Source organism: Nematolebias whitei, chromosome 14, assembly GCF_014905685.2.
Source record: "Nematolebias whitei isolate Nwh7 chromosome 14, NemWhi1, whole genome shotgun sequence".
NCBI lineage: Eukaryota > Metazoa > Chordata > Actinopteri > Cyprinodontiformes > Rivulidae > Nematolebias > Nematolebias whitei.
The window spans coordinates 39,974,561-39,984,745 of NC_056511.1; the positions used below are offsets into that span (position 1 = coordinate 39,974,561).

A 10,185-nucleotide genomic window follows, 5' to 3' on the forward strand; every position below is an offset into this window, starting at 1 on the left:
TCTAAAACAAAATGGACAGATGGCTTCCAATCCTGCATGCTAATCCACCAACACACAGACTGCACCTACCGCAAGACTGCCGTGACCTTAAATGCATGCCACACATGGGACCACGGTGCGTAAACTGCCAGCGTGAGCTCCAGAGCGACATACGTCCACCTGAACAATGGCAGCAGAACTGGGCCAAATTGAGTCGTCAACAGATGGAGATTTCCTTCTCTGTGTTCTGTGTGTCCAACTATCAGATTTCAGGCAGCAGTGGTTAGCGGGCCACAGGCCAGGACGAGGCTCTACTGCTTTTGTTAGCCGTGGTGAGGTAAGAGAAGTCGCGTGTGTTGGGTTACACTGACGAGTGGAAAACGTAGGAAGGCCCAGAACAGAGGGCTAATACTCATGGAGACAATCAGACTGGCGTGATGGAAAAAGAAACGGCTCGCATTGTTCCAGTGTGCAAATTAGGAACACGTTTTCTGTGATGGATGCAAAACATTTGGGAGCTGATTTATGCAGACAAATAAGGCTTTTATTATCGTTCCACAACCCAGCGCAAATAAAAACACATCAAAACAAATGGTAAGCTGAAGTACAATTATTTGAGCTGGTTCGAAATAAAGTACTATCAGGTTCCACATTACCTTTCAAAGCACACACAAAATAATTAGGATAAACTGAAACGAGTTAAACAAGCGGTACATGGATGTCCCCCGTCACTGAGAGACTTGAAAAGTGAATGTTTGTAGATTTTGAGATGTGTTTTTTCTGAACTGGAATTGAACAGGGAATGAAAGTAAACCTTAATGTTTTTGAGTGGAGGGAGCAATTTTACCCACAATCAGGTGCAATGGTGGAGCCAGGGGGTGGCCAATGGTGGCCTTGGCCACCATAGATTAATCTTTGGCCACCCCAATCATTTGAGGAAAATATACAATTAATCAATATGAAAACTAGAATGCACAGTTTCCTATTTCCTATAGTACATATGGTGGTGGCCATCTTGGATTTTGACATTGCAACCCAATGGGGTAGAGGTAGGACAGCCAACTGGAGACCAGAAAGTCTTGGTTCGACTCCCAGCCATTCCCACATGTTGTGGTGTCTCTCTGAGCAAGACACCTAATCTCTAATTGCTCCCCGGGTGCTTACATAACAGCCCACTACTCCACCTGGGTGTATCTCAGGTGTGATGGGTTAAATGCAGAGAACTAATTTTGCCGTTGTATGAGAACATACAATGATGACAATCTCAGACTTCCCTTCTTACGCCCATCTAGGCACACACCAAAATGGAGGCTAGCACGGTAGCACCTCACTTATTTTTCAAGTTATCACAATTAACCTTTATTTTACCAGATAGTTCAATTGAGAACCAGTTCTCATTTACAAAGACAACCTGATTGTGCTCACCTGGTAGGACGGATGGACAAAGGGTACTTCCAGTTCCACCTCTTTGCTCAGCGATGGGAGATGATAAAATGCACAACCTATTTAAAGTTTGAAAAAAGTTAAGCCAGGTCCTCTGGGCAGGTTCAAAAAACAAAAAATCAGGACCATCAGCCTAACAATGGATCATTAGCACACTGATGGCTGTTTACTGTTCACAGAGGGCTGAGTGATACTAGCAATCACAGCATTGTAAGAGGGGGACAGTTGAACCCGGAGGCCTCCACTCCTGTTTAATGATGGACGATTTCTTCTCACAAAGATGGCCTCCTTTACTCCTCTCTCAAACCATCGTTCCTCTCTATCCAGGATGTGAACATCTTCATCCCTGAAAGAGTGACCTCTGGCCTGGAGATGAGTGTAGACCTCAGAGTCTTGGCCTGATGATGTTGATCTTCTGTGCTGTGTTCTCCATTGTTAGGCTGATGGTCCTTCTTGATTATGTGAACAGCTAACAAAGTTCATGCTCAATCATCCAGGTACCAAATCCAATAATTCTCAGTCAGGTCATCTGGACAGTTTTTTTTTTTTATAGAGACTGACCTGACTGAGAATTATTGGATTTGGTACTTGGATGATTGAGCATGAACTTTGTTGCCTTGAACCACTTTGGCTGTGGCTGCCTGCCTGGGAGGAGTTGAGGGGAGACAGGACGGCCCCCAGAAACCATCTTAGCTCCAGCAAACTGGTTGGTCCACTTAAGGAGTTTACTGCTTGGTGGGGAAAGTTTACTGGAACTCCTCAGACTGATGAAGCCCTCAGGATAGAGGGCGAAACGTCTCTATAAAAAGAAACTGTCCAGATGACCAGACTGAGAATTATTGGATGTGAACAGCTAGTTTTGAATGTCAACAACAAACTGGTTGATCCAATATGAGAAGGTGCTATTTAAAAGGCTGCGCTGAATACAGCTCCTCAGACTGAAGAAGTCTTTCGGATGAAAAACAAACGTTTCTACATTTTTTTGTTGTTTTTGTTTTTTGAACCTGTCCAGAGGACCAGACTTAACTTTTTTTTTTTTTTAGATTTTTCTGCCTAGATTAGTGAGCACGCATCAGGAAACATTTTAAAAGCTTTTTCTTGAAGTACAAACAAGAATTATGTGATAATTGACTAATTTATTTTCACTGTATTCTTCTTTAGTTTTGGATTCAAATAAACCTTTGGTCTTTCAAAAAATAAAATTAAAGTTAAACAAGCTGGAACTGCATTTGCACGAAAACCCAAACCCTAAAGAGCTGCCTGCACCGCTCACATTTACACAACAAACACTATGGCTTTTAGTTTAGCTACACAAAACACATACACACAAGACAAGTTGGGTTTTGAACATTTTACATTTCCTTCAAAGCTCATGTGAGAGGAACATTAATCTGCTCAACAACAACACTGTTTTAGATGACAAACAACATTAATCAATACAAAAATGTGAAACACTTGAACACTGGATGCCAATGTGATGAACATTTGTGCATAAAGGTGTGATGAAAATATGTGGCATATGGAGCAAGTGTGAAGCTTAGCAGGAGGACAGCGACTGAGACTGATTATCCAGCACAGGTTTCACAGATCCCCCTAACAGCAGGAAGCTTAAACACTGAATACTTCTGCTCTCATGGTATATCACAATTTCTCAGAGCAGTTGTTTGTCTGCCATCTGATTGTGACACTGCATGAGATTACTGCTGTAACCATGGTTTCCTTCCTGTCAATCTCAGAGCTGGGTAATATGAAACTAAATATTTAAGGCTTTCCGTGTATTTAAATGGGACAGGAGTGTAACATTCTCATGTTACATTGATTGGATGTGTATTTTTATTCAGACAGAGTGTTTGGAGGGCAAAGCGTTGGCTGCTCTGACAGATAAATTAGTAATAAATGGGCAGGCTTTCGTCTTGTCTGCATCAATATAGCAAGCCAATGTTCAAAGGGAGTAGCACCTTCGTTAACCCATCCCCCAACCCCTCTCTACCATCACGTCTCCCTCCCTCAGTCGCTGACATGACTCCCTAACATCCCTCCTTCACACCAGACAACAGGTCTCCCATCAGGCCTTGCTTCCACCAGGATGACTGCGCTTCCTGGGCGAGGTATATCCCCGCTCCCTCTACGCCGGCGCTGACACCATAACTGCAACAAGCAGAGGCAAAAGATCATCCTGCGCTGCAGTCGGTTCCTCCGTTCTCCTCTAACCAATGAAGGCCATGGAAGAGACAGATCAGCTCAGCTTTCACAGAAACAGCCCCCCCCCCCCACCCCCACTCTGATCCCCCAATGAAGTCAGGTGACCAGATGTTGTATAGCTCCCTGTCACTACAGCCGCCATGAAGCTGCCACACGCCGACGTGTTGAAGCCGGGACACGAAGGCGTTTCTTCCCACTCTGAGGAGGGCCATACGTGAGGCGGTGCAGTGATAACAAAAGAACATCCGTCAGCATATTAAACATCCATCAACCCCCCCACCCCCACCCCCAGTCACAGCATCTCACCCATCCAGCGGCTCCAGCTTTACAGCCCCAAAATAGTGTTACTTCTTTTTTGTATGAGTGTTGCCTCTGCAGCTGCTGCATTTCTCCAGAGCTGCCAAGGCTCGTACAAATGTCACCAACAGCCCCCCCTCCAATAAGGATGTTATTTGTGTGGCACAAGGGAGTGTGTACTGGCATGATGTGATTGTATAAGATGATATGAACCCCATCCAGCCCCCTCTGATGCAGGCACCCATTTCCATCAGGCCCTGGGAGAGGAGACAGACTGCCGATGAAACAGCTGCCTCCTTAGCAGGGCAGAATGCAGAGTGCAAGAGGAAAAAGGCTACAAAGCACCCCTACATACACAGCCTCACCCCTCCTCCTCTTCTCTGCCTCCCCCTCTCACCATCCCTTATTGCTTTACACAGAGAGAAGGATTTACCTGAAATATGTCTTCACATTCTCCTGCTCAGTGTTACGCCGTTGGGCCCGGAGTCCAGATGGATTCATCGTCAGCCGTAGAGTCCTAGAGACGGTTTACAGGCAGGACTGCCATTCTCTCGTCAGACCAGTTCCTGACCCTAAAAGCAAGCTTGTTCGGCAGGCTGGATGCTTCACTGGCTGCTCACTGTTCCCTAGCCCATGATGTCATCCACCCGGCCTCCCTGATTGGCTGAGGGGCTGAATATTAATGCAGGCAGCAGGTCCAGGGGAGGAGGCAGCCAAAGGGCAGACTCAGTTGGTTTTCTGTTTAACAGACCAAACCTGGAGAGTGAGAGGCAGGCGAGAAGGAAATGAGTGCTGCTCAGGAGTTAATCTAAAAACAAGTATTGTGGAGGCTGGGACCATCTGAGAATAATTTATTTAAAAAATTCAGAAACTCATGCTGCTACATGATCATTTTATACAGCGGTCATTTTATTTACATTTATGAACAAGTACTCGGGTTTTGTTTATTTTTGTTAACACGTAATGAACTGAAACTATACTTTACTCAAACGTGTTAGCAGGAAAATTAAAAGTCTCTGTGACAAATATGAATGCAGTTTTTAAAAGATAACATTAGTAACCTATTGGAATAAAGAATAAACAACTAAATAATAAAGAAACCTTATCCTTATTGCAAAAAATAAAAATATTCACGCTGCTGAGATGAACGGTGGTTGAGATATTTTCATGCACAATAACAGGAAGTGATGTCAAAGGGGAACACCTGCATGTAAACAAAGCAGTGCAACAATGGCTAACACTAGTGAAAAATCTGATGTTTCTTCATCAGCGATGAAGAAAAGTCAGAGTCCAAATCATATTTCAATACACAAAGACCAGGTGATGTCACTTCCTGTTTTACTTTGGCTGCACCAAGTTCAGAAGAAAATATGTCAGTTATGTGACAAAATGGATAAAATTGTGTGCATTATGTCAAATGTATTAAATATAAAGATGTTTTCTTCCACTTTTTGTATTTGTAGGATACGCATGTCACAGACAATTTAATTATGTTCATTAAATTATTTTTAGCAGCTTCCGTTCAACTAAAAACACAAATTAAACAAACCATGGTATAAAAATAAATTTCACATTTTAAATTAAGGCATGCTTAGTTTTAGCTTTTTAATTTGCAGCCAGTGCAACTACAAGTCCACAGGTTTCCTATTTTACTTGCTTGTTTATTTATTTACTCACATCTTTAATTACTTTTAATAATGCTTTTTCTACATTTGTATTTGCAGAATGCTTTACTTTACGGCATAAAGATGGCGCTCGATTTAAAAGCAGGCGGACATGACAACCAAAATCCTCTCCGCATTTACCTACATTTGCCTATGATGTCATCTTTTTCCTCTGTCACACCTGCGATTGGCTGGCTGCACCAGCAGCTGCTCGGTCTCACAGCTAAGGCTTCTAGCTCAAGGTGGAGGCCGACGAGGCTCCCTGAATCATGGCTGGTTGTCCTGACAACCCCGTCATGTCCATTCCTTGGTGGAGAGGAATATGGCTGTTCTGTGACGGCGTTGACTCAAATGGAGAACGTACATTACAAGATTACGATGTCCTTTATAATGCTCTTGGTGACAGTTTTTTATTGTTTTTATTTTAGGATCAACTACAATAAATTCTTCTGAGAAACTCGAGGAAAAAATAGCATTTAAATTCACAAACAGAAAGAAAGGGGAATAATCTGGAGTTCATATTCTGGAACATTCTGCTGTGAGGCCCAGTTGTATTAAAGCGATGTTTGGATCATCGTGAATGGGCTGTAAAAATCGGTCTATTTTATCTTTTTCACTTAAAATCTTCAAAAAGATTAGGACAGAATGCTAATCTGTTAGTCTTCCAATGCTTTTGATTGAATGTCACACGGAGCCAGATGTAAAAACAATAAAAATAAAAATGAACTAGTCAGCTTCGTATCAGCGATTCAAAAAAATGGACAGAAAGCCCAAAGATGTTGCTTTTAATCTACAAGTTTATGTCCAAAATAGCATAAATGTCATATTTTAATTAAAATTCTTGTCTAATTTAGGCCAATTTCAAAATACCTTGAAAGTAAAAAGCCACATTGTCAAACGGACATAATCCTTCAATCATCATTCCTGAGACTTCAATTAATTTTAGAGAAATGTCAGAAACACTGTTCTTCGGTTGTATATTAAATACAGCAGCAACTCACCATCTGTTGCTGTGAGCTGTTCGTAAACCGTGTACTCTCGCCATCTCGCTGAACTTTCCCCTCATTAAAGTAGATGAAGCCGGTCGTTTAAAAAACAGAATCTGTAGACAAACACAGACGGTCATGGCTTGGCTACTATAAGAATAACTTTTTTTTTTTCATTCAACCTTTATTTAAACAGATACATCACATTGAGCTTCAAAGACTCATTTATAAGTGAGACCTGTTTGGACAGACCAAAACAGTGGTTAACTGGACACATGTAGGAGTTAGTCCATAACTTTGTTTAAGGTAATGCTGTTGTAAACAAATGTTTACAACTAGCAGTGAAAGTTAGCATGTCTATTATTGATATGAACAGCAGAGGCTAATTAACTCATTACCAGGAGCTGTCAGGCTCCCAACATTACTTTATAAAAAAAGAGAACAGCATAATAAGCATGTTTACTTTGAACTATAACTCATTTTATTTGGTGTTTAATTTAATTTTGGGGTCTTCCACATTTATGTACATCTGTTTTTTTTGTTGCCTTTTTTAAAATCGCAATAGAGTAATGCTTACGTCACATTATATGCCTGTCAACAAACTATTATACAGCAACTAAAGGCCAGGACAAGCAAATACTTTGTATAAACTTTTACCTTAATTGTGATCTTGACCTTGAAGTTGCAGTGATCAAAGTGTGCAAGATCCTCCCTCTAATGTTGATGAATACATGTATAAAGTTTCGTTAAATTACCATGACTGGATCAGAAGTTATAGATGGGTTTTTGCTCAACATTAAACCATCGTATTATATGGTCTCATGTCTGACGCAGCGTTAAAAATGTGTGACCTGCCTTGAATGTGGACGTTAAGTAAACTCATGTAAAACCAATTATAAACAACACATTACTTCTCTTGTTTAGCCTTTGTTTTGATTGTTTAATTCAATTTAATGGGTGAAGCGAACAAAGCAGAAATCTTTCACCTGAATTAACATGATTAGTTCAGTCTGCAAACAGAGCAGGGTTTTTTTTTTTAGCTGAAAGAAACAAACTCTGATGGCTCCGATTATTAACAAGCGGTACGCTGATGTCCCCCGTCACTAAGAGATTTTAATAGTGGATGTTTGTAGTTGTGGAGATTAGTGTTTTTCTGGACTGGGATTGAACAGAGAATGCAAGTACCGTATTTTTCGGACTATAAGGCGCACCGGATTATAAGGCGCATTAAGTGAAATAAGTTCATTTTGACAAACTTCTGAGCGCTGTGTACCACGTAAAATTGGTTTGAGGTCAGTAAGCACAACCAGAATTAATACATAAGGCAGACTGGATTATAAGGTTCAATGTTGATTTTTGAGAAAATTCAAGGATTTTAAGTGTGTCGTATAGTCCAAAAAAATACGGTACACGTTAATGTATTTGCTGCAAGATATTCCAGCGGGTAGGAGTTACACTGTGGAGAAGAACAGAGGTTTGTTTTTCCGAGGCTGGACATTGGACAATCTGGGGCAGCACAGAGTGACGGAGATTAAAGGGAACAATTTTATCCACCACCAGGTGCAATGGTGGCGCCATGGGTGGCCAATGGTAGCCTTGGCCACCATAGATTATACATTTATTATTTTATTATTATACTTTGAAGCAATATAAAACTAATATGCATGGTTTCCTCAAATGATAGACGTGACCAGTTCACACCCCCACACACACACACATACATATATATATATTATTTATATAATTTTCAGAAGGAACCGTTCTTAGACTTGGATGTAGCCACACACAAAAACAGAAAGTTGGCCAGTTGCTTATATTTTAAGTTACCGTACTCACAACCTGCACGGACAGACAGATGGACCAACTCTCGACTGAAACCAGCTTGTTTTCACAGGCGTGCGTCGCAGCTTTGCCTTTTACAGCTTCTAAAAGGCTCCTTCGTTTACCAACGGCAGTTTATAATCCAAGTAAAACGTCACAAAACTACAAGAATATATGTTGTATATACAGTACATACTGGTCATTTGTTTTAATGCAGTCGATGTAAACAAAACAGCAAGATTTTCTGAATCTACACTATTAATTAATATTTTCTCTGTTCTTCTTGATGTTATTAATCGTGATGTCTTATTTTAAGGTAGCAGAGGAATATGCAATAAATCCTTTCCTAATGCTTGGCAGTTTAAGCTCAGATGAGGCACGGACAGAAACACTCGTGGATGCATTCCCGAAAAGCATCATTTACGATCCATAGACTGCTGTCAGTGATTGGGTTTATGTAATGAATCCTATAAATAACTCATTGGAGGCAGTGCACATCTCTGCTTGTGACATTTTAGTAAAAAAAAAAAAAAAGCCCTGTATGGAATTTACAAGCGTGGTGAGCAACGTTAGAAAAAAATCCTCTGGATAGCTTATATTCATTTGTCACTAATAATCTAACAAGTATCAAGGCTAAAAACAGCTGTGGATTATTTATGAATTTGTATTCTGGGTTAGCATGTTGCAAACTCTTCCATGGAAAGACATTGTTCGTTGTTGCAACATGCCTGTTACTGTATAGTAACAATAAAACAGAGAGATGTCCTTTCCTGTGAAAATGCAGTGTGAATGCTTCTTGCTAAATGATTTTTGCAGAAAGCTGCTGAAGAAGCTGAAACCAGCTGAAAAGATCTTATCTCTATAACTGTTAAAGCAAGTTGAAATTGAACAGCTGACATTTGCTGAAATCAGGACAATAAAAAGGGAAAGCAGCAGAAAAACAGAAGTGTGTGGAAAAAATGAATAGAGAAGAAATGTAGCAGAATAGGTTGAAATAGGCAGAGAGAATGAATAAGTTGGAAAAAAAATCTGAAAATAGCTAAAAAGAAACTTAAACGAGCAGAAAAAAAATAAGAAAAAAAGAAAGAAAATAGCTCCAAAGGCTAAAAAGCTCAAACTAGCAGGAGGCTGAAATGAGCAAAAAAGTTGAAATTATTAGAAAGAAGAAAAAAAGGCTGATGTTAGCAAAAATAGAAAAAATGGGAAAAATAGCAGAGAAATACCTGAAAATCCCCTCCCCCATTCTTGACTTTCTCCCTCTGTCTCCTGACACGTTTCCCTCCTTGTGGTCTTCGACTAACAGCACAATTTCTGCCGGCACCCTGTTTGTCAACAGCACCGGTGGCGGTCGTTGTTAACCTGGACCTGGACCGATCCGGTATAGAGTCACTTAGATGAACTTACATGTTAGTTTTGGCACAAGTGTTTTGCATCAGATACGCTTCCAGACACAATCCTCACCACCTGGGCAAGAGATACACTGGCTTATACTCCCTACCCTAACGGCTGGTATTTGGTTCAATTTATTTTATTCTATATAACCAGGGATAACAAGCAGTGTGTTGATGTCCAATGTCGCTCAAGGATTTAAGTACGTGATGAATGTTTGTAGTTTTGGAGCTGAGTGTTTTTCTGGACGCCCCATCATTTGAGGAAACTATGATTTTAGGCAATATAAAAACTAGGGGTGCACCGATTTATCGGCCCCGATTTCCTTAATTTAGCGAGATCAACAATCGGCCGATACTTACATGAAAAACTGATTTTACCGATTTTTTTAACGTTTTAACAAT

The 10,185-nt window shown here is 40.6% G+C and overlaps 1 protein-coding gene across 1 annotated transcript in view; it reads right to left on the bottom strand.

Annotated features, from left to right (window-relative positions):
• Window positions 1–4,525, bottom strand: part of LOC119420311 (serine/threonine-protein kinase PAK 3) — a 56,274-nt gene extending 51,749 nt beyond the window's left edge. Inside the window, exon 1 of the mRNA XM_037687699.1 lies at window positions 4,355–4,525. The gene's annotated coding sequence lies outside the window, so the exon portion shown is untranslated. The remainder of the gene's footprint in view (window positions 1–4,354) is intronic.
• Between the last annotated feature and the right edge of the window lie 5,660 nt (window positions 4,526–10,185).